This window comes from Balaenoptera ricei, chromosome 9, assembly GCF_028023285.1.
Source record: "Balaenoptera ricei isolate mBalRic1 chromosome 9, mBalRic1.hap2, whole genome shotgun sequence".
NCBI lineage: Eukaryota > Metazoa > Chordata > Mammalia > Artiodactyla > Balaenopteridae > Balaenoptera > Balaenoptera ricei.
The window spans coordinates 21,830,085-21,853,321 of record NC_082647.1 but is presented as its reverse complement, the minus strand read 5'-3'; the positions used below and the strand labels follow the sequence as shown (position 1 = coordinate 21,853,321).

Sequence of the window (23,237 nt, the reverse complement as noted above, 5' to 3'; positions counted from 1 at the left end):
TGCGAACTTTCAAAGACGCGATCATGCATTCACATGTTCGATCACGTAAGTTAGTTCATATGTCTGGCGTACATTGTCATGTGTGTGCATCCTCTACAAGTGGTTGTGCTTTTGTGTACTTTACTGTACAGTATTGTATAGTGTACAGTAGTACAGTATCTTTATTTCAAGCCCAGGATGTCTGGGAGCAAGCGTAAAAGCAGCAGTGATGTAGCTCGTACTGCTAAGAAGAGCCAGAAATTGGAGGCCCAGAGAAAGGATGAAGAGAGACAAGAGGAAGAAGAAGTAACTGAAGAACTGAAGAGATTCATGGCACAGGAAATGGCAAGGGTCTTTATCTGAGGAGGCAATGTTAATTTTTGAGGCACAGGACTGGAACGTAGAACGCGACAAGAAGGTTGTAGCAGCCGTTCAGAATGCAATCCAGTCATCAGAATGCTACCATGTCATCTATGATGAGAAAAAAAGAGCTACGACCCAGACGTCACTGGATTGTTTTTTCAAGAGAGTAGAGAGAATTGAATCCAGCAAGGAACCAGAACCTGTGCTATCAACGTCAGGAGTGAGTGAAATTGCAGCTTGCCCTCCGTCTCCTATTGCTGACGATCCTTCAGCTCTGCCATCTCCCCCCTCCTCTCCCTCCTCCAGTCAGTAACTCTCCTTGCCTGTTCACTCGATGCCAGCCCGTGTGCCAGCTGTTGTACTGTACTACTGTTCTTTTCAAGGTACTGTACTATAAGATTAAAAATGTTTTCTATATTTTTTGTGTTTTTTTAATGTATTATTTGTGTGAAAAGTATTATAAACCTATTACAGTACAGTACTATATAGCCGATTGTGTTCGTTGCGTACCTAGGCTAACTTTGTTGGGTTTACGAACAAATTGGACTTACAAACACACTCTTGGAATGGAACTCGTTCATATGTAGGGGACTGTCGGTAAAACATTTTAGTTACAAAAAAAGGCCCTTCCATCCCATCTTTCCTCAGAGATAACCGATCTCTTGAAGATGGTGGAAATCCTTCCCACATATACTTTTTAAATTTATTATTTATTTATTATTTATTTTTGGCTGTGTTGGGTCTTCGTTTCTGTGTGAGGGCTTTCTCTAGTTGCGGCAAGTGGGGGCCACTCTTCATCGCGGTGCGCGGGCCTCTCACTATCGTGGCCTCTCTTGTTGCGGAGCACAGGCTCCAGACGCGCAGGCTCAGTAGTTGTGGCTCACGGGCCTAGTTGCTCTGCGGCATGTGGGATCTTCCCAGACCAGGGCTGGAACCTGTGTCCCCTGCATTGGCAGGCAGATTCTCAACCACTGCGCCACGAGGGAAGCCCCCCACATATGCTTTTATATTTTTACTAGACAATATGTTTTGGATGTTTGAGCATGTATATAAATAGTGTACATATTTTTCTGAAACTTTTTTTTTCAACATCATGTTTTTAAGAATTATCCATGTGACACTTGTAGAGCTAGTCCATTCTATAAGATAGTAATAGTATACTATATAGTACTGCAATATAGACCAATTGCATAAATATTCTAGAATCTATTCTATGGATGGATAGTTGTTATGTCTAGTTCTTTGCTATTTCAAATCATGATGTAATTAAATTTCTGGTGTATGCTTCCTTGGGCGCATGTGTGAGAGTTCTTCTAGGGAATATATCTAGAACAGAAATTGTTAGGGAATAGAATGTGCACATTCTCAACTTCACTAGATTGCTCTCTACTCTCCACAGTAGCTGAACTACTTTTTACTCCCATCAATGATATGTGAGAATTTCTCTCGTCCTATATTCTAACCAACACTGTCAAGTTTTTTGTTTTTTGTTTTTCACTGTCAGGTTTTTAAAAAAATACACATATCTGGGTCCTATTTTCATAGATTCTGTTAGGGTAGCTCTGGAGTGTGGTTTTGAAACAGGCCACAGGTGATACTGAAACACAAATGAATGGGGATTATGAATGACTTCATATCATTGAGAGCATCAGCTCGTATGTATGTATACACAATCTAATACATTGGTATGTGAGTTGGTATGGTGAAAGTGCCCTAGCACTTTGTTGGTAACATCTGTGTTGGCTGCATTTAGATCCTTGAAGATAGGTAGAGAAGTACCAACCGCCTAACATACCTTGCAGATGTGTTTTGAATCAAACAGGGGTATGTGATTGACCAGTCCACTGGCTGGTACTTAATCTAAAGTCCCACCTTTGCGAGCTGGGCTGATGGGGGACAATGTTGGCTTTCTGGGAGCTGTCTTGCCTCTTCCTAGGTGCGTGGCTGGGTGCCAGTTGTCGGGACTTGCCTATGTGCCATTGCTTAGGGCAGGGTGCGGGTCAGCGATGTCTGCCAGCCCGCTGGGTGGTGTCACTGTATGGAGAACTTGTGGCTTTTTCAAAGCCCTGAGGAATCTGAGAAGCAAGTGAGGGAATGCTGCATGAAAACAAAAGACAGTGGAAAGAGTGACCAGCCAGCAGGCTCCAGCAGGCTAGAACGCTCTGTCCTTGTTATTACTGCTTCATGAAAATGCCGCCAGCTTCCTGGCAAGGTCTGGAAGGTGAAGGCTTCTTGAGAAAACAAGGACAAGTGATGTGTACTTCTGGTTGCCCAGCTTCCTAATTTTCCAGTGGAAGCTGCAGGGTGAGGATGGGGAACCCGCTGCCCCTTGGTGGGTTTAGGCTGGTCTTTCCCTCTCTCCTGGCTGCTTTCCTGAGTTTTCTCCTCCTACTCAAAGCAGCACTGTTCTGGTCTCAGAGGCCCAACAGGGCTGGGCTGGGAGAGAAGTTGGGCCATGCCCCAGACAGAGCTGTTCCTCAAGGAGCCATCTGAAGGTCAGCCTAGGGGAGGACAAAGGGCTTCAGCCATAATCCCCATTCAAGGGGGCTTTGCCACAAAGAAGTGCCTCCTGGTTTGGGGCAGTAAGACCAGGGAGTGCTCTCATTCCTCACCTGCTTTCCTCAGAGCTATTCATGCCCTGGTATCACACACTCTCACAGCATAGCCTGCCGCAATTTTCAGAAATGAGGGAGAAGCTCAGGAAAGGTAAGTTTTCATTAACTCATTATTGGATGGCTACTTGGACTCATCATTATTGGGCCTGTCAGAAGTCAACCTCTGCTTTCCCTCCTGATAATCTCCTGTCAGTGACATATAAAATATCTAGGTGTGGGACTTCCCTGGTGGTGCAGTGGTTAAGAACCCACCTGGTCCGGGAAGATCCCACATGCCGCGAAACAAGTAAGCCCATGCACCACAACTACTGAGCCTGTACTCTAGAGCCCGTGAGCCACAACTACTGAGCCCATGTGCTTCAACTACTGAAGCCCACGCACCTAGAGCCCATGCTCCGCAATAAGAGAAGCCACTGCAATGAGAAGCCCGCGCACCACAACCAACAGTAGCCCTCGCTTATGGCAACTAGAGAGAAAAGCTGGCACACAACAATGAAGACCCGACGCAGCCAAAAATTAAATAAATTAAATTAAATTATTACAAAAAATATCTAGGTGCAAAATAGGGAAGTACTCGGCATTCTCTTCCTCTCTTAAAAAGTAGCTATGAGGATAATGAATAAAAATAGGTCTTTGTGGATACAATAGGGCTGAACTGAGGGTGTGGTTTGCCTGGCAACAGCTCAAGCAAAGTTATTTCTCCTGGTCCCCAAATGCTCTTGACTTTGCTCTGCCTGATAAAGTCTTAAAAGACCAGCTTGAATGTGACGTTTTTTGGTGAAACCTTCTATCAATAGAGTTAATCATTCCCTTCCTTCTGGTCCCATAGCATCAAGTTTTTATAAAAAGCACTCATCATGTTGTGTGACAACTACTAACTTGGAATTACGTCTTATTCTATGTGTTTGTGTGTGTGTGTGTGTGTCTCCCCAGCCATTTATGGACTGTACTTTAACATAATAGTCCTTTTTTTTTTTTTTTTTTTTGGCCGCGTTGGGTCTTCGCTGTTGCGCATGGGCTTTCTCTAGTTGCGGAGAGCAGGGGCTACTCTGCGTTGTGGTGCACGGGCTTCTCATTGCGGTGGCTTCTCTTGTTGCGGAGCACGGACTCTAGGCGCGCAGGCTTCAGTAGTTGTGGTACGCGGGCTCAGTAGTTGTGGCTTGCGGGCTCTAGAGCGCAGGCTCAGTAGTTGTGGCACACAGGCTTTGTTGCTCCGCGGCATGTGGGATCTTCCCGGACCAGGGCTTGAACCCGTGTCCCTTAACCACTGCGCCACCAGGGAAGCCCCAAACATAATAGTCCTTCGATATTTACTGGAGGAATCAAAGTTCCTGAGAAAACACCAATACTGAGCTTTTATATTTTCTTAATTATCCCCTGCCTTTTCCTCCTTGGGGTGAAACTGCAAGCATTTTTAGCTCCACGTGGAACAGAGGACACGCTAAAACCAAAATTTTTTTTTTTAAAGGAATTGCTCCAGCAGGAATGGGTGTTTCAGATATATCATTCTGTTACAGGTACAAAAATTGTTTCCAGGGAACACTGCCATTATTATCTCTGAAAGGCAAGTCAGTGGAAATTGTTATTTTCCACTTACAGATGGACAAATGGAAGCTTTCTTGCTCATTTACCAATTACAGAATGTGCACTCTGTTCAAAGTACTGTGCTAGGATTTTCAAGGGATACAAAGATGTGCAAGACAAATTTCGTGTTCTAAAGGAGAATGTCATAATCTGGTTAGGAGGAAAAGATATTTGTATGCAAAAGTAACTATAACTTGGGAGCATTTTATTTGAATTATTTGAGTGGTCCAAAAAGAAGTACCATAGGGAATACAGAAGGTAGGCAAAAGAATTTTCAGCCAAGGTGATCAGGGATATCATTGTGGTCAACATGGCATTTGAGATGAATAGATTTTGTGCTGGTTATTCTCCATTTGGCTCCTGTATTTGTTTCCTGTGACTGCTGTAACAAATTACGAAACTGGGTGGCTTAAAACAACAGAATTTTATTTTCTCAAAGTTCTGGAGGCCAGAAGTCTGAAATGAAGGTTTTGGCAGGGCCAGGATCCCTCCGAAGGCGCTAGGGGTGAATCTGTTCCTTGTCTCTTCCAGCTTCTGATGGCTCCAGGCTTCCCTGACTTGTGGCCACTTCACTCCAATCCTGATTCTATGGACACATTGCTTTCTCCTCTTCTCGCTCAGAACTCCCCCTGCTTCTCTTTTATTAGGATACATGTGATTGCATTTAGGGCCCACCCACATAAACTAGGATATGCTCCTCCACTCAAGATCCTGAACTTAATCACATCTTTTGCCATATAATATAATTTTCTCAGGTTCCAGGCAGTAGCCTGTGGACATATTTTTTTTTGAGGTGCCACTAGGTAGTCCACGACAGCCTCCTATCCTGCTCTGCCCTGCTCTGTGCCCCATGAGGCTGTTATCCACAGATGACTCACCTGGGCCCACTGCCCTCTGCCTTACTGTTGGGTTTGGCCAATGGGAGGCATCAGCAAGTATCAGAGGGCAGGAGAAAAAAGAGTTTGGGGTACTTCTTCTTACTTTTCTGCTTTAGCGCCGGGTTCTGGCAGTAGCTATGCCCTTTCACAGCTCGAGCTCCTTCGGGACTCCCATAACACCATTTCCGTGCCTTGTCTCTTCAGCCCTGGGCTTCCATTCTTGCTAGTCCTTGGGTGCCTCGATACTTTTTAAGTTCCAGAAACCCTGCCTACATCCTTGTAAATAGTGTCTTCATCAAATTATGTTCAAAATTCCAGCTGAGTGTGCCTTCAGTTTCCAGCCACAATCTTGACTGATACAGACACTGAGAGGCAAAAATTTAATTTCCAGAACAGAGATAGACTCAGGTTGCCTCGATCTAAGTTTAAGTAATGACCAGTGGGAATGGGAAGGTGATTCAGCACACAGTACAGCCATAGCAGCTGGGTTATCTTGTGGGCTCTTGGCAGTAAGTATCTGTTGCTTTGTACTCTAATTATCTGCTGTTATTGTGACTCTGCTTCTGTTGCCCTTCCTACTAAGTATTTTCTATTCTTTTCTCTATCTCACAGCTTCTATTGCTTCATGGTTTCTGCTATGTGATGTCAGCTTTCTTCCCTCTGTGGATCTTTCAGTTTTCTCCCCATTGCTAACTCCTGACTATCTTTTTGTATTTCATATTCAACCCCTCCAAAGGGCCTGACTGGTTTGGCTGCTCACCATCAAGTATAGGCAATTAGGCAGAGCTTCCTTTGACAAGTCATCATATGAGCCTAAGTTTATGGCCTAGGGTAGGTGCCTGCTCCTGGACTAAATGGTTTTGTTTGGAATGGCAGAATAAGTTGATACATAATTTGGTGTCCTGTCAATTAGAAATTCCTGGTAAGTGGTTATGGGTGTGGCAAGCATTCTGATACTTCCCAGGGGGGTTATCAAAACCCACAAGTACTTCTGTTGTCCAGTTCAATTGCAGAGGCATGGTGGTCTCAGAAAAGCACAACACATGTTTGGGAAAAGCAAGCAGCCCAGTATAGCTGGTGGTATAATTCAAATAGAGAAACACTAACATTGGTATTAAAGCTGGAAATGTAGGTCACAACAGTTTGTGGAGGGCCTTGAGTGAAGATTTGTTTTAGAAGGAACTTTAGACATTATTTTATGGGCAGTGAGAAGTTACTGAAGGTTTTTGAACATGGAAGAGCAAGATAAAATCAGCTTTTAGGGCTATTTAACTGATGGCAGTGGTATTCAGATTGGATCAGAAGTAGGAAAATGTGGAAACAGAAAGACAAATTAGGAAGGTGTTATAATAGTCTAAGAGAGGATAATGGGGACCCAATCCAGGGCAAGACTAGAAGGGAAAGCTAGTTGTGAGAACCTCAGAGCATAAGTGGATTTAGGATTGAGGCTAGTTTTGAGCTACTGGTTTAGAATCTTTTTACCACCAAGGATCCTTTTAATTATTTTTTATTTTCTTCCAAATAAATGGCACCTTTTTGGAGGAATACATGAATTCTATCAGGCATACTAATAAGACTGACAATACTATTTCCAGCTATTATCTTTTGGAATACATTTTTGGAAGCTTGGCTCTGAGCCAAGGGAATGTAGGAAGTGGTGGTTCCATTGAGAGAAAGTGGGTCTGAATATCTTAGCCGAGTGGTCCCCAACCTTTTTGGCACCAGGGACCAGTTTCGTGGAAGACAGTTTTTCCACGGAAGCGGGGGGCGGGGGAGCTGATGGTGGTTCAGACGGTACTGTGAGCGATGGGGGGCGGCAGATGAAGCTTCCCTCACTCACCTGCCTGCCGCTCACCTCTTGCTGTGTGGCCCGGGGTGGGAGGGATGGGGTTAGGGACCCCTGTCTTAGCCTATGTTTTCTGGAAAAATAGAACTCAAACCAAGAATTAAGGCTAATATTTTATTTAGGAGATGTAATCCCAGGGCAGTAAGAGTGAGAGAAAAAGGGAAGAGAGACCGAGAAAGAGGTGAAGCAATGCAAGGTGATGTTTGAACAGTCTACAGAGACAGTAGGTACACCTGCATGTGCATGCAGAATATCTCCAGACATGCTGCATGGCAAAAACATGCTCAGGTAAGTTCTTGGGAAGGAGAAAGGAAAAGTAATCCATCTTCATGGTTCTCTCCCATCTCCTATTTCCCACTGATCAAAATTTACCACACCAGTAGTTTCTTTCCTCATACTTCTACATTATGTCATCATATGTTCCCATTGTTAGTTTCTTAGCAAGCCACAGCCAGTGCTCTATGGTATAGCCTTTAGTCCTAGTTGGGGAGTAGAGAGAGAAGCCAGAAATTCATGGAGTGTTGCTGATGAGCCTAGTTGCTCAGTGGCAATCAGGGGGAAGGCCAGGCTGGGAAAGTGGTAGATAAGCTCCAGCCCCAGGTAGCAGGACTACATGTGCCCAAACAAAGCAAGTCAGTTGCAGTAGTGGCAGAGACAGAACCACCTCCAGGAAGATAGTGTTCTGAGGGTTACAGAAGGAATAACCATAGAGAATTATATTCCTACACAGCATAGAATAAATGAGTATGAACATGGGCTTTGGAGACAGGCAGAGCTGTGCTTAAGTCACAGCTGTATATGATTTTAGGCAATTTACTTAATCCCTTTAAGCCTTACCTTCTTTATGCACAACATGGGGATGATGATACTATATAGCTCATGTTTGTAAAGCATTTGGCATGACGCTAGGCATACAGTAAATGCTAAATACATTATGGCAATTACCACCATTAATATCATTCTTGGATGACTGTGTAAACTTCCCAATGCTTTCTTTTCTCCAGGCTGACTCTGCCATGTGCTGCTCCTAAATCTATCTTGAGCAGGTTGGGTGGCTCGAGCCTGCGTCCTGTAGTTACTCTCAGGGGCAGTTGCCTCTAGAGTCCTCCACACTTGAGGTCATGAAGCCCCAAAGAAGGTGGGTGGCCCCTTACAGGGTGCTGACCCATTAAGTCCCCGAAGGCAGCACCACTAACCCATCACCTTTGGTATGTAGATAGGACATATCTTAAATAACCATTTGCTCCTATACATTTTTTTCCCTTCAAGATAGAAAAACAAAGCTTTTTGGTCAAAATTTTGCCTTGGTGCCCCAAGAAAGCACAGCCAAATACATAAGTATTGCTAGATCCACACAATAAAGAGGTTCCTGTAAGACTTTAAAAACAGAAGAGATCACTCTTACACAAATGGTATTTGATGGGACATCATCTCTAAATTATACATATCAAAATTTCTTTCTTCCCATAAATTGAAATCCTTTTGACTTTACATAGGCATATTAAATGCCCAGAGTAACACATACCTAAAGTAGGTAACTACTTCAGAAATTCCTGGAACGACAACAAAAACAGACATATCACTCTTTTGTTCATAACCTGTATCACTCAGAATAAAAATTCAAATCCTCAATGGCCTTTAATGACCTAAGGGATCTAGTCTCCAGTTATTGGACCTCACCTCTTAGGAACCAGGAGGCAGGATAGCATACTTGGGTACTCAAGAGCACCAAAAGTCTCTAGAGACCTACTACCTGAGCTCCAGTTGCACCTCTATCATTTGCTAGTTATGTAATTTGGAGGCAGTTATTTAACCCTCCTGTGCCTCAGTTTCCTCATCTGGAAAAGAGAAAAAACAGTACCCACATCACATAGTTGTTGAGGATTAGTTAATATTTTTAAGTGCTTAACATAGTGCTACGAGTAAGGGCTATCTAAGTGTTAGCTGCATAAAATACTTCCTCTCATTCACTGCACTCTGGCCGCACTGGCCTCTTTACTGTGCCTCCAGCAGGCCAAGCGCACTCCTGCTCAGGACCTTTGCATTTGTTGTTCTCCCAGATGGCCACATGCCCAATTTCCTCACCTCCTTCAAGTCTTCGCTCAGCTCTCACCTTTTAAATGATGACAACCCTACTTAACATAGCAATCCCCTCCTGTACACCCCTGCTTTATTTTTCTCATTAGCACTTACCTACTTTTAATACTCTGTACAATTTTCAAATTTATTTGTTTTTCACCTATCTCCCCCAAATCGAAGGTAAACAAGGGCAGAAATATTTATTTTATTCTTTGATGTATCCCAAATGCCTAGACCATTGCATGGGCCATAGTAGATGCTCAATACTATTTGTGGAATGAACGAATGCACTGTTTTCAAAAAGAAAGTTGAGCCTACATAGTTTGAAAATTGATTTGTAAATGAAACTGATTTGTAAATAAGATTCCTATGCAAATGCAAAAGATCTCCCCCAAAGTTGTTCTCTTAAGTTATGATATAGATATGATCTCCTTCCCACAATATTATTTAAGAAATTGTTTCCCCCCCCCCCAAAGATATTTAAAGGTAAACTTTAGCTGGAACTTAGGTAAAGCTATCTAATAAGTAATGAGCATATTCTGAATTAATAAAATTGATCAACTCCTGATTAATTGCCAGTGGACTCTGTGGCACAGTCATTTATCCAACATGACCTAGAAGTCATGGCCTATCATCAGGATATGGAAAGAAGAGAACTAATAAACACCTGCTCTAGGTTAGATGAGCTGCTGGGTCAAATCTGTGAGTAAAATATCATCATCCCCATAGTATAGATAAACAAACCAAGGCCTACAGAGGCCCCAGATCACATACCTAATAGGCGATAGAGCCAGCATTCAAACTACGAGCTTGCAAAATCCATGCTCTTTCTAGTATCTCACTTTGAACCTCAGATTTCTCATTTGTAATATGTAGTAACATCACTAAGGCACAGTTATTATGACAATGAAAATAACATATGTAAAGCAAGGCACTCAATAAATGACAGCTTTTTAAAATGGCTATACTTTGGGAATAATGATGAGACTTTTCCCATGGAGAACAATCATATAGCCTCTCCACGGAGAAAAATATGAGCCCCGATTTATTTGGACATCAGAAGTAGGTCCTATGGGATAGATTAGTGGGAGTAGCCACATTTTAAAAAAGAAGAATTTAAAATTTAATACAAGTTTAAATATTGTACTTTTATTTGTTAAGAGTTGACTTTATGGGCTCTAATTAGCCAAATCTGAGACAATTCGATCACCAAAATATTGTTTGTATGGTTGTATAAAAATGATGGTTGTAAAAAAAGAAAAAGTCACACATTGAAAGTGATTTAAAAAGTGGGAGGGAGGAAAGAAGAGATAGGGGAGAAACAGGAAAACAAAACCTTCTTTACAGAAAAATGTCAGCTAATAAACGTTGAATAAATGATGAGGCTTAAGAGAAACACTGTTGTACAATCCTCAATGTAATAACTGATTCAATCAAGGACTATCAGTGGATGATAAAACCTTTTGGTGAAGGGTTGATGGGTGTCATGGGTTGAATTATGTTTCTCAAAAAATGGAGCCTCCCCCCCAGGCTCCCAGAATGTGATCTTATTTGGAAATAGGTTCATTGCAGATGTAATTAGTTAAGATGAGGTCATACTGCAGAAGGGTGGGATCCTAATCCAATATGGCTGGTGTCCTTGTAAGAAGATAGTCATGTGAAGATACAGATACATATGGAGAATGCCATGTGAAGATGGAGGCTGAATTGAAGTGCTGCAGCTACAAGCCAAGGAATGTCTGGGCTAACAGAAACTGGAAGAGGCAAGGAAGAATTCTCCCCTAAGGTTTCAGAGGGAGCATACCAACACATTGTTTTCATACTTCTAGTCTCCAGACTGTGAGAATAAATTCCTGTTGGTTTAAGCTAGCCAATTTGTGGGTACTTTGTTATAGCAGCCCTAGGAAACTAATACAATGGCAAGCAGGATAGACACAGTGCACCAAAGTATCACCTTGCATATATGAAAAATAGAGCTGTCCAAAGGAGAACTCTGTCAGTTACCACTTAATCGAGTATCAAACTGAACATCGAGTATCAAACTTAACATCACTACCAGTGGGACAACCTGACGTATATACCTCCTGATATCATGCAATTAGAGGTACACAATGTACACAATATCAATTTGATAAACTGAGTGCAACAGGCACATCCCTTGCAATGTGACTTTGCAGCAACTCCCATGAAGAGGTAGAGTTTATTTCTCTACCACTTGAGTCTAGGCTGGCTTTGTTACCTTCTTTGGCCAACATAATGCCATTGAAGTGATAGAGTGCCATTTCTAAGCCTCAAAAGACCTTGCACACTTCCACTCTCTTTCAGACCCTTGCCTCTTCCATGAGAACAGGCCAGTGCTAGCCTGCTAAGTGTGACAGATGAATGGGGCTAGGCCCAGTCATCCCAGCTAAGGTCATCTTAGACCAGCAGCCCCCAGTCAATCTGTCAAATGCCTGCAGATCCATGAATGAGTCTAACCAAAATCAGCTGAGCCCAGCCCAGCCCAGATCAGCTGAACTACCTATGCCACTGAGTTTGGGGGTGGGTTGCTATGCGGTAGTAACTAACTGTTACAATGATCTATGTTATATCCTTGCTAAATATGTTTAAATGGAAAACTAATCATGAGGAAAGAATCAGAAAAACCTAGAGTGTGGAACATTCTACGTTACAACTGGTAGACTAGAACAAGGGTTTTCAATCTCAGCACTGACTGACATTTTGGAATAAATATTTCTTTGTTGTGGGGGGTTGTCCTGTGTATTTTAGGATGTTTAGTAGCATCCCTGGCCTCTGTCCACTTGATGCCGATAGCACCCATAGTTATGACAATCAAAAATATCTCCAGGCATTGCTAAATGTCCACCTTGGGGCACTGGACTTGAGAGACAGAATCAAATGCAATGTATGGACCTTGTTAAGATCTTGGATCAAACAAAAAAAGATGTTTATAAAAGACATTTTGGACGATTATAAGAATTTGAATGTGGAATTAAAGATATTGAATCATTAATTTTCCCAGATCTAAAAATAGTATTGCAGTTATGTAGGAGAATGCCTTTATCCTTAGGAGATGTACGCTTAATTAATCTGAGTGAAACTTCATAAAGTATTCAACTTACTTTCAAATGCTTCAATGGATAAAAATGTATTTTTAAAGAGATAAATCAAAGGTGACAAAATGTTAACAATTTGTGAATCTAGATGAAGAGTATACGGGCATTTATTGTATCATTCTTTTAAGCTTTGTAGGTTTGAAATTTTTCTAAATAAAACGTTGGGGGTGAAAAGTGTTAGTATCACCTCCACTGCCTGACTCTTTACTGACTTAATATGATACAAAGAGCAGGCTTGTTCTAAATGAATCTGGGTGCTCATTTTGTGTTGCCTGGACAATGAGTTAGCTCAAACCAGGGTATGAGGGGTTGAAGCTGAGGAAGGGGGCTTCTCCTAGCCTGAGGAACTGTACACAAGCTCAGCTTCTCATGGGACCACTGGCTTCCTTTCTCTTGTGTAACATCCCATGGAACCAAAAGTCTAGGTGGTGGGCAGCTTATGTGTGTTTCCCAGACAACTTTGGTAAACAGCTGGCACCAAAATCCAGGCTGCCTGGTGCCAAGACAGTCTGGTTATTCCTTTCACTGATAAGGCTACTCTCAAACTTGCTGTATACTAGAAGGAGACCAAAGGAGTGGCAGAATTCCCTTCTCTAGAAGACCATTCTGTAAGGCCAACAGGTCAGCCAGGGACACTAAGAGGAAAGGGTCTCTCAGCCCTCCCTTCTCTTAAAGACCTTCACTTTGTAAGTTTTTCCAAAGTAAAATCTAAATTTTTGAACCTGTACCTATGATGTAGTGAAATTCAAATCATGCCCTGGTGCATTAAAGTTTAGGCAACTGTAAAGAGACCCATCTTGTAAGAGAGCTAATATTTAAAACATAGACAAAACTCAGAAACCAAAAAGGAAAATGCTGATAAATGCTTTAGTGTAAAACACTTAAAACTTTTTAATGGTAAAAACAAATATGACAACAACAACAAGAAAATACCATAAACTGAGCCAAAAGACAAATGGCACAGAAGAAAAAAATTAGTTGTAACCCAACAGAAAAAGTGTTTATTATATAAAGAGATCTTGCAGTTTTACAAGGAAAAAAATAAACAGAAAAAAGGGCAAAGAATATGAACAGATATTTCATAAAGAAAATAAGAATGGCAAGAACTATGTGGGAAAAAATACAACTTCATTAGTGCTTAGAAAAATGCAAATCGTAACAATGTGATACCATTTTTATCTATCAGATTGACAAAAGGTTGAAAGTTTGATAAAACTCAGTTTTGACAAGGGTATAAGTGAACTTATACTGTTGACAGAAATGGAACAGCTATTTGGAGATTACAACTCGGCAACATCTAACCTGATTTTTAAATGTATATATATATATATATATTTTGACCCAGCAATTTCATTTATAGGAATTTATCCTAAGATAGAGCCATACAAATTCCTAATGACACATATAAAGATGTTCATGGAAACACTGTTTATAATAACAAGTGGAAATGATTTAAATGTTCATCAATGGGGCAATGGTTAAATAAATTATGGCACATCCAATGATTAAAAGATCTCGGAAGATCTACATATGCTGACATGGAAATACTTCTGAATATTATTAAATGAATAAAGCAAGGTATAGGTGTTTAGGAAAAACTCACTCTTCCTCCTGTGTGTCTCTCCTTCACTCTCACACTACCACACTTACAACATTTCTGACACCAGTTATGGGAGTTTTCCCCAAACCAAGCTATTCTCTGTGACATCAGCTGGGTGTCCTACAATTTAATTCTATCTTGACACTATCTACCTGGACACTATCCCACAGGTTAAGGGCTCAGTCCCACAAGATTGCCCCCCCCCCCCACTTCAGATGCCAGTCTCAAGTAGTAGGTTCCCAGCTCACCCACAACTTCTGTCTGACTTGGCTACAAACTGGAGGGTCCCATGACTTCCTACCCCTTGGATTGAATTGTTTGCTAAAACAGTTCACAGAACTCAGAGAAACACTATGTTTATCAGTTTATTATCTAATAAAGTGCAATGTAAAGGATACGGATGAACAGCCAGATGAAGAGATACACAGGGCAAAGTCTGGGAGGGTCCGAGGGCAGGAGTGCTTCACCCTCCAATTACGTGATTGTGTTCACCTATCTGGAAGCTCTCCAAACCCCATACTATTGGGATTTTTTTTAAGTTATTTATTTATTTTTAGTTTTGGCTGCATTGGGTCTTTGTTGCTGCGCGTGGGGTTTCTCTAGTTGTGGCGAGCAGGGGCTACTCTTTGTTGCAGTGTGCGGGCTTCTCATTGCGGTGGCTTCTCGTTGCAGAGCACAGGCTCTAGGCACGCAGGCTTCAGTAGTTGTGGCACGTGGGCTCAGTAGTTGTGGCACGCGGGCTCTAGAGTGCAGGCTTCAGTAGTTGTGGCCCATGGGCTTAGTTGCTCCGTGGCATGTGGGATCTTCCCGGACCAGGGCTCGAACCCGTGTCCCCTACATTGGCAGGCGGATTCTTAACCACTGTGCCATCAGGGAAGCCCCTGGGATTTTTATAGAGGCTTCATCACATAGACATGATCGATTATTAATACTATTGCTATTACTTTTTCCCTCTCTGGAGAATGGGTGGTGGGGCTGAAAATTCCAAGCTTCTAATCCTGGCTTGGTCTTTCTGGGGCCAGCCCTCATCGAGGAGCCATCCAATCGCTCACCTCACTAGAACAAAAGAGGTTACAAACCCCCAGGAAATTCAGAGATTTAGAAACTCTGTGTCAGGAAGCAGGGTCAAAGACCAAATATTAGAACAAAAGATGCTCCCAGTGTTCTTATCACTTAGGCTTTACAAGGGTTTTAGGAGCTCTGTGCTGGAACTGTGGCACAGAGCTCCTAAAATACACAGTTCAATGTATTTATTTTCTATTATCTCACAATAGGACACTGTATAGTATATGATCTGCTTTGTGGAAAAATGGTGTATATATATTATATATACCTATGTGGAAAAAATATACAAGAAATAGTTAACAGTGCTTACCTTGGGATAAAAGTGGAAAGATTTTTCTTTCCATTTTAAGCCTTTTTGAAGTTCGAATTTATTTTCATTATGGTGGTGTTTTACTTTTACAATTAAAAAAACATACACAGATTGTGCCTTGAAACAACTTTTAAAATGTCAATCAGTGCCCCTTCTGATACTTCTGTAGAAAATATTTAAATTACTGAAACAGGATGAGGCCGTGTATAGGCAAGTTGATTTTAGCTGGGGATGCAAATATGCAAATAGTATTGCACCACTGCAACTAGGTATATGATTTTTAGAACCTAGTTAGGCTGGATCAGAGCAGTTAGCAACTTTCTTAGGCCGTCTTGGGTCATTCACCTTTCTAAAATTGCTCAGGCCAAGCCATTAGCAAGACTCCTGTTGGAAAGCCACCGTAGCCAGCAAGAAAAAAACAGTGTGACAGGAAATTTTCTTTCTCCCTCTCTCCTGAGTTTTTTCAGGAACGTACAAGTTAAGATATAAACATGACTCAAAAGTACTAAGATATGGGGAAAATTTGCAAAGGCATTTGGATGATTCTTGCTCTTTATAAACGCTCCACATTTGCGACTGGCTGAGTCTCTTTTTAAAACACCCCAGGTACTAATCTGAGAGGACAGCCTCTATCAGGGGAACATTTTCTGTTCCCAGTGAAGTGGCACATTCAGTTCCTGGTGCAGGCTCACTTAATTCCTATTAGTCATTTCATAGCTGTATCTTAGGAAGAGAAAAATCTCAAATACTTTTGGGTGATTTCACAAGTAAACTAAAAACAAAACCATCCCTCTTTTCTCACAGTTCCCATTTGTTTACAAATTTCAAGTCAATAAAACATGTCTACCTTTGTGGATATTTCTCTGCTGATGTACCTACCTGATTTCCACTCTACTTGTGTGCCTAGATTTATTGCTGTAACATAGCAGGTGGATGCTGGGCCCACCCACCCACCCCCACCCCAGTTTGCCATTGAATAGATGGTGCATTTTTTTCTTTTGTGGTTTATGACTCTAAGGTTGTTCTGGGACACTGCTTAAAAACACAGGTCACTACCAAGTGAGACACTGGGTCTGATCAAGGTTTGTTTGTTATTTTCTAGGTTGTTTAAGGACATTAGATGAATGCTTAAATTTGTTATTGAACAGTTGCCATGAATACTGAAGATGCACATACGGGATTATTATTGTAGGTTGGTTTGTGACAGCTGGCCCTGATTTAGTTATTTCCTCAAGAAGACACTTTGAACAATTATTTAAATGCCTCCCCTCTGCAATTATAATAATAATGATGATGATGATTTTGCAACTGAATATGCAATTCAGGATGCATACACTCAACTACTGTTTTTAGCTTGCTTTTCTTTCTACATTGATGTCAGCTGCTGTTGTCAGGATTATTGAAGAACAGAGAACCATTTTTCTATTGAGGGTCACCGAACTACAAGAAAAAAGTAATCCGGGGCCAACACAGGAAGTTATAAGAAAAATAATTATTATAGTTAGCATGTAAGGATTGCTAACCATGAGCAAGAATTTTTTTCTCCTTGGAGGAAAAAAATATAGCATTTTCAGAACTTATCTGCTTTTAAAATTAACAAAATATCTTATTTAATAATTATAAATATCTGACAATGGTTTTGTTCTATAGCGTAGTCAACTAAGGAGCCAGGAGTGGGAAAGATGGTGAAATAGAGGAGAGAAGTATGTGTTGTGGGTAAGCAGGAGACAGTACAGAGTAAAAAAAAATGGAATCAGATGGAGAAGGAACAGGAAGATGCAGAGGGCCAAGACAGATAAACAAGGGGTAAGAGGAATAAGACAGAAAGACAGTAATAAGGTGGGAGAACAGGTGAAGGAGATAGCTAGGCAGGAAGAGAGAGGAAGGGGACGAGAAACATGAATAAACAAAGGGGATGACAGACTGAGTAGTGTAGGGGGTTTTGAAAAAAGCATTTAGATTTGTTTTTAAAATGAATGTGGGACCTCTAGAATGTGGCATTTATACCACCATCACCTGTTACCAATTCTCTTTGAAATGCTGATTCACTATTGTTCACAACTCTAAGCACTAAAATCATTTTAATTGTAGACCTGGTGGATAAGGTGGGAAAGTTGAAATGGAAACGTTACAAAGTGGATGTCCAAGCTAGCTGCCATTGCAGTATCTGATTTTTGGAGACTGACTTCTCAGGAGAAATTCCAAAGGGAGGAGGAGAGCTCAGCTGTCAGTTATAGGCAGCTTCTTGCCTGCCACTCTCCTAAGATTTAAGGGGGAAAAGTTCTCAACCATAGAAATGTGCTCATCAGAGAATCCCATTGTAAGGCTGGTTATTTTTTGGGCTATGAGAGCAGTGTCTCCAACAATAAATAAGATAAAATTAGGCCAAAGGCCAGAGGTTCTCAAACTTTGTACTATATATTTAGTAAGTGGCATTGCTAAAAATTGGTTGTGGAAGTGGGGGGAGAAGGAGATCATTTTGAACTTATTTGGAAATATACTGGAAGAAAATAAATCAAAATGATCAACACGGTAAGAAAGTCTCTATAAAAATTTACATTTGAGAAATACTTTGACCTGATTCCAACAGCTGGTGTCTCTTTGAAGACAAACTTCAGTTGATATCCTCAGATGGATCTCAGATGAGGAACCAGGAGAAATAGTTTGCTTCTTTTCTGCTCATTTGTTCTACGATATAGCTCAGTTCAGTCCCTTGTCCCGCTGGACATTCCTGTGCTCCCTTACTTTTTGGCTTGTTCGGGTTCTCTTTTCTAGTGTGGAGCCACCTAGAATTTGCTATCACCATGTTCTCCTATTTCTGTTATTCCCCAGTTCCCTCTGTCCAGTTCTCTTTGTTTCAGTAACACTGGAACTTATTTAACCTGCCCATCACCTATGTTAATATTCTTAAGGAGAAAAGGTAGGGACTTCCCTGGTGGCACAGTGGCAAAGAATCCACCTGCCAATGCAGGGGACACGGGTTCGAGCCCTGGTCCGGGAAGATCCCACATGCCGCGGAGCAACTAAGCCTGTGAGCCACAACTACTGAGCCTGCGCTCTAGAGCTCGCGAGCCACAACTACTGAGCCCCCGCATGCCGCAGCTATTGAAGCCTGTGTGCCTACAGCCTGTGCTCCACAACAAAGACAAGCCACCACTATGAGAAGCCCGTGCACTGCAACGAAGAGTAGCCTCCGCTCACTGCAACTAGAGAAAGCCAGCACGCAACAACAGACCCAACGCAGCCAAAATTAAAATAAATAAATAAATGTATTAAAAAAAAGAAAAGGTAGAGGAAGCTGGACGTCCCCAATCAGCCCCATCCTTTCATGCCAGGTAACATAGTTATATTTCCATTTACAGTGTCCTTCTGGAGCCAAAGCTTTCTAACCTAGGAAGGGATTCTAACAGGATGATTTTCACGTGAAATAGAAAGAAAACCCACAGGAGCCAACGCCTTTAGACCTATGGGATTATCTCTAGATGATTCTACTATGTTCTGGAGATAGCTTTAATAAGGAAATACGGTATTTGGCCTTTGGCCTTATGGAGATAATGCTACTGCTAACCACGACTATGACCATCATTATGACCTTATATTTTATAGGCTAATTCTTTCTGAATGCTTTGTGGATTAACCTGTTTAATATCTGGCTACTTGGTTGTGAGCTCCTTAATAGCTAGGTGTATGCCAGCACCTGGCACATAGGAGGTGCCCAACAAGTGTTTACTGAATGGATGGATGAAAGTTTAAGCAGTACAGGCAATGAAAGTGAGAGCAGGCAGGATGAAGCAGGGGGAAAATGAGAGGAGCAAGTTCTGTCTCCTCCTTTACAAAGACCAGGTTGAGCCCCGACAGTGGTGATGGGACAAATGCACTGAAAGATTCTGACTTGATGAATCCCCTTAACTTCAAATGTTTCTACCCAGAGGGCTGGGATACTTCTTTTTTGAGCCACTTTCACTTTCCCCAAAAGGCCTTTTGGTTCCAAATACACTAGGAATCAGTGTTAATTGCTTTTTGGAATATTATTTTGTCAGCTTCATTTAGATGTGGTAATTTGCAAAGCAACCCCCAGCAGTTGACAGTTCATCCATAGCTGTGTGGTGTTCAGACATTTCCTGGGATTCCTGCCCACTGCCTAGGCAGCTGGCAGTGTTCGCCAGGATCTGTGCTCACCTGGGATTAACTTGGAGCCAGTAGTGCTTTCTTGTGTCTGGGATTTTTAAAACTCTGAAAGGGTGAAGGCCCAACCCTACTTAATCCAAAAAATGAAAGTATACTAACTCATAATTTAAAAATTAGCAGGTGCTTAAAGATCATCTAGTCCACGCTTGGTGGAAGAGGAAACTGCAGCTCTGACAGATTCAATGACAAGGTCAGTTGCTGGTAGCTGGGAGGCCAGGTCTAGAATCTGTATTCTTTGTGTGGCACCAAACTGTGAGCTGGGGTCCTCTGGATTTACGCCTGTGTGGATGTAAGTGTTTAAGTTACTATTTGTTTCTTTCTGAAGCTCTTTTCCCTGACCAGAGACTTCCTGGTCCTCCTTCACACATGCTTCAAGGTCACAGCCCAGATCAAAGTGTTTACAAAAAAACTAGGCACTTATGAGAGGATTCATTGCCAGTTCCTGCACTCCCTGTGCCCTGGCTTCAACCAAGCTCAGCAAACCAAGGGAGGGATAAAGTGGTCTCTGGAACCAGGAATTTCTAGGTTTGGATGCCAACAGGCAAAAGGATGAATTCTGATTTCTCCAGCAAGCTGAGGCTGCTGCTGCCACCTTCTGGGAGAAGACAGACCTGAGCTTCATACCTGAAGCTAGTCTCAGTGTTCACCTGAGGAATAGTGTGAGGAATAAATGTCTGTTGTTTAAACTGCCCAGTTTATGATATTTTTGTTAGAGCGGTCCAAGTTGACTAAGACACAAATTGGTACGTAGGAGTGGCGGTGCTGCTGTAACAAACACCTAAAACTATGGAAGCAGCCTTGGAACTGGGTAACGAGCAGAGGCGGAAGATTTCTGAGGTGCCTGCTACACAAAGTCAGTATTGCTATGAAGGGACTCCTAGAGGCAATTCTGGTGAGATCTCAGAAAGAGGAGAGCTGGAGAGACTGCTTCCATCTCCTCAGAAAATAAAAATAACCATGAACAGAATGTTGGTAGAAATATGGACAATAAAGGCCATTTTGGTCTCAGACAGAAAAGAGGAACATGTTATTGGAAAGTGGAGGCAAGATGATTCTTGTTATAAAGTGTCGAAAACTTGGCTGAATTATGTTCATGTTCTAGCATTTTGTGGAAGGTAAGAACTTGCAAGTGATGAAATTGGATATCTAGCTGAGGAGATTCCTAAGCAAAGTGTTGAAGGAGCTGTTTGGTTCCTCCTGACTGCTTGCATAGCAAAATGTAAGAAGAGAGAAATGAATTGGAACTGTTGAGCAAAAAGAAACCAGAACTTAAAGATCTGGAAAATTCTCAGCCTGTCCATACTACTAAAAATGAGAAAGCATGACTGACGGACTTCTTGGATTTTACACAGAGCTATTCAGTTGGCACATAAGCTATTCTTCAAGACAAGGAAAGAATGACACTGAAGGCAATTCAGCAATCAGGGTTTCAAAAGGTGAGGTGTGTGGGGAGGAATCACCTCAGTTTCAACAGGCCAGACAGCCTCCAACCAAAGTCTTGGGAGTGAGGCCACCTGGAGCCTACAAGCTGTGACCACCACCTGGCAGAGCCCTGGGTGGGTGTGTCTCTGGCCTGGCAGAGCTCCTGGGGCAGGACTACTCCAGGGGGGTCCAGAAGGCAGAGCATCATGCCAAAGGGATTATTCTCTAGCCTTAAGATCTCATGGAGTTTCCTTTGCTAGGTTTTAGACTTGCTTGGGATTCATTATTCCTTCCTTCTTTCCTCTTTCTCCCTTTTGAAATGGGAATGTCTATCCTAGTCTGTTTGGTTTTACAGGTTCATAGCTAGAGAGGAATTTTGCCTCAGAATGAGTCTCACTCATATCTGATTTAGATGAGACTCTAGACTTTAGAGTTGATGCTGGAATAAGTTAAGACATTTGGGGCTGTTGGGATGGAATGGGTTAGGGTTAGTATGTATGTATTTTGTATGTATTTTGTCTGTGAGGACATGCATTTTGGGGGCCAGGGGTGAAAGTAAGAAGTTGGCTGTCTACAAACAAGGAAGAGGGCCCTCACCACATACCAAATCTACTGATGTCTTGATCTTGGACTTCCCAGCCTCCAGAACTGTGAGAAATAAATGTGTGTGGTTTAAGCCACCCAGTCTATGGTATTTTTGTTATAACAACCTAAACTGACTAAGACAGTGAGTGAGAAGAAATTCAGGAGGAACTAAGAGATTCAATTCAGGAAATATTTCTGGAGTATTTACTATGTGCTAGTTATAGAGGATTTAAAGAAGAATGATGTAGGTATAGACCTAAAAAGTTTCCATTAATTATGTTAGGGAAAAAAGTGACTGAGAATTAGGTACTTGGGTTCTAGATTCAGATCTGCAAACAGCCCAGTTGTACAAATGACCTTAGATGTGACATTGGACATATTTGGATATTAGTTTCTTCATCTGTTGCATAATAATATTGTGAAGGGAAATTCTTCTTTTTACAGCAGAACTTGCCTAGGACATAGCACATTGAGTACTGCGTTGTGCTTCAACTCTCCTAACCAGCTGGAAGTTGTTAAAGAAACCATGAACTTTGAATGATCCTTTGAATGAGCTAAAGCAAGACCCTTACAGGACCTATCTGAGGACTTTTTTTCCTGACCAATGAAGTATGGGGCTTGTTTTAAGCAATCATGTACAAAGCTGTGGATATATTCCAGCCTATTTAGAGTATTTGTTTAATCTTTAATTAGTGTAACACACCATGATACCCCTTCCTAAAAATTAAAAACACCTTCTTTTCCCCCTCAGTCAACTGGTATGTTCCTTTGCCTGGAAATAAATAAAATCGGCTGGATTTGCTTTGCTTTTTAACTATTATTTGACCATATCTTTTTTTTTTTTAATTTTTTATTTGACCATATCTTATATTTGAATAGCACTTTGCAGTTTACTAAGTCTGTTCCCACCTGAGAGGAATGGGATGCAATCCAACAGGATGGGCTTTTGAAACAGAGAGATTCTGGCTCTGTTACTGACTAGCTATATTGCCTTGGATAAGTTACTGTAACAGTTAGGGTCCCAGCTGGAAACAGATGGCATTCTCAAATTGGGTAATTTGAGAGGTTTAATAAAGGGACTATTTATAAAGATGTGAGAACATACTGGGAAACCACAGGGAGCAGGGGAGGGGGTGGTTACTGGAACCCAGAACCAGAGAGAGTAGTGTGGAGAGGCCACTTGGGAGGACTTGTGACCTTTGGTTGAAAGGGCCAGTCAGCCCACTGTGTATACAGGCAGGGAGTCAGAGGAAGGGATACCCCAACCTCACGCTCTTCCCTCCCATGTATCTGGAGGGACAAACCAAAGATAACAAACAATTATTTAACCTTTCTGAGTCTTATATTTCTCATTTGTGAAAAAGGGCATAATAATACTTCTCAGAGTTTTTGTGAGAATTAAATGAGAACTTACAGCAGACGAGCTAGGCCCTCTTCCTTCACTTGATCTTCAAAACCTCCCTGTGAAGTAGACAGATTTTATTAAAACCACTTTAGAGTTGTGGAAAATGAGACGCTGAGAAGTTAAGTGACTTTCCCAAGTCTCATAGCTAGAAAAGTATCAGAACTGGGACTGCAAACAAGATTTTTGAGTATACTCTGGGTTT

The 23,237-nt window shown here is 41.7% G+C and overlaps 1 protein-coding gene and 1 long non-coding RNA gene across 7 annotated transcripts in view; one reads left to right on the top strand and one right to left on the bottom strand.

Moving 5' to 3' along the window:
* Positions 1-23,237, top strand: part of MKLN1 (muskelin 1) — a 361,821-nt gene that overhangs the window by 140,247 nt on the left and 198,337 nt on the right. The window lies entirely within an intron of this gene.
* Positions 1-23,237, bottom strand: part of LOC132371800 (uncharacterized) — a 54,530-nt gene that overhangs the window by 26,973 nt on the left and 4,320 nt on the right. For 5 of the 6 annotated variants that reach the window (XR_009504974.1, XR_009504976.1, XR_009504979.1 and 2 more), the window contains exon 2: positions 23,045-23,091. The exons of the other annotated variant lie outside the window; for it this stretch is intronic. This is a non-coding gene — a long non-coding RNA (uncharacterized LOC132371800). The remainder of the gene's footprint in view (positions 1-23,044; positions 23,092-23,237) is intronic. 6 annotated transcript variants of the gene reach the window in all.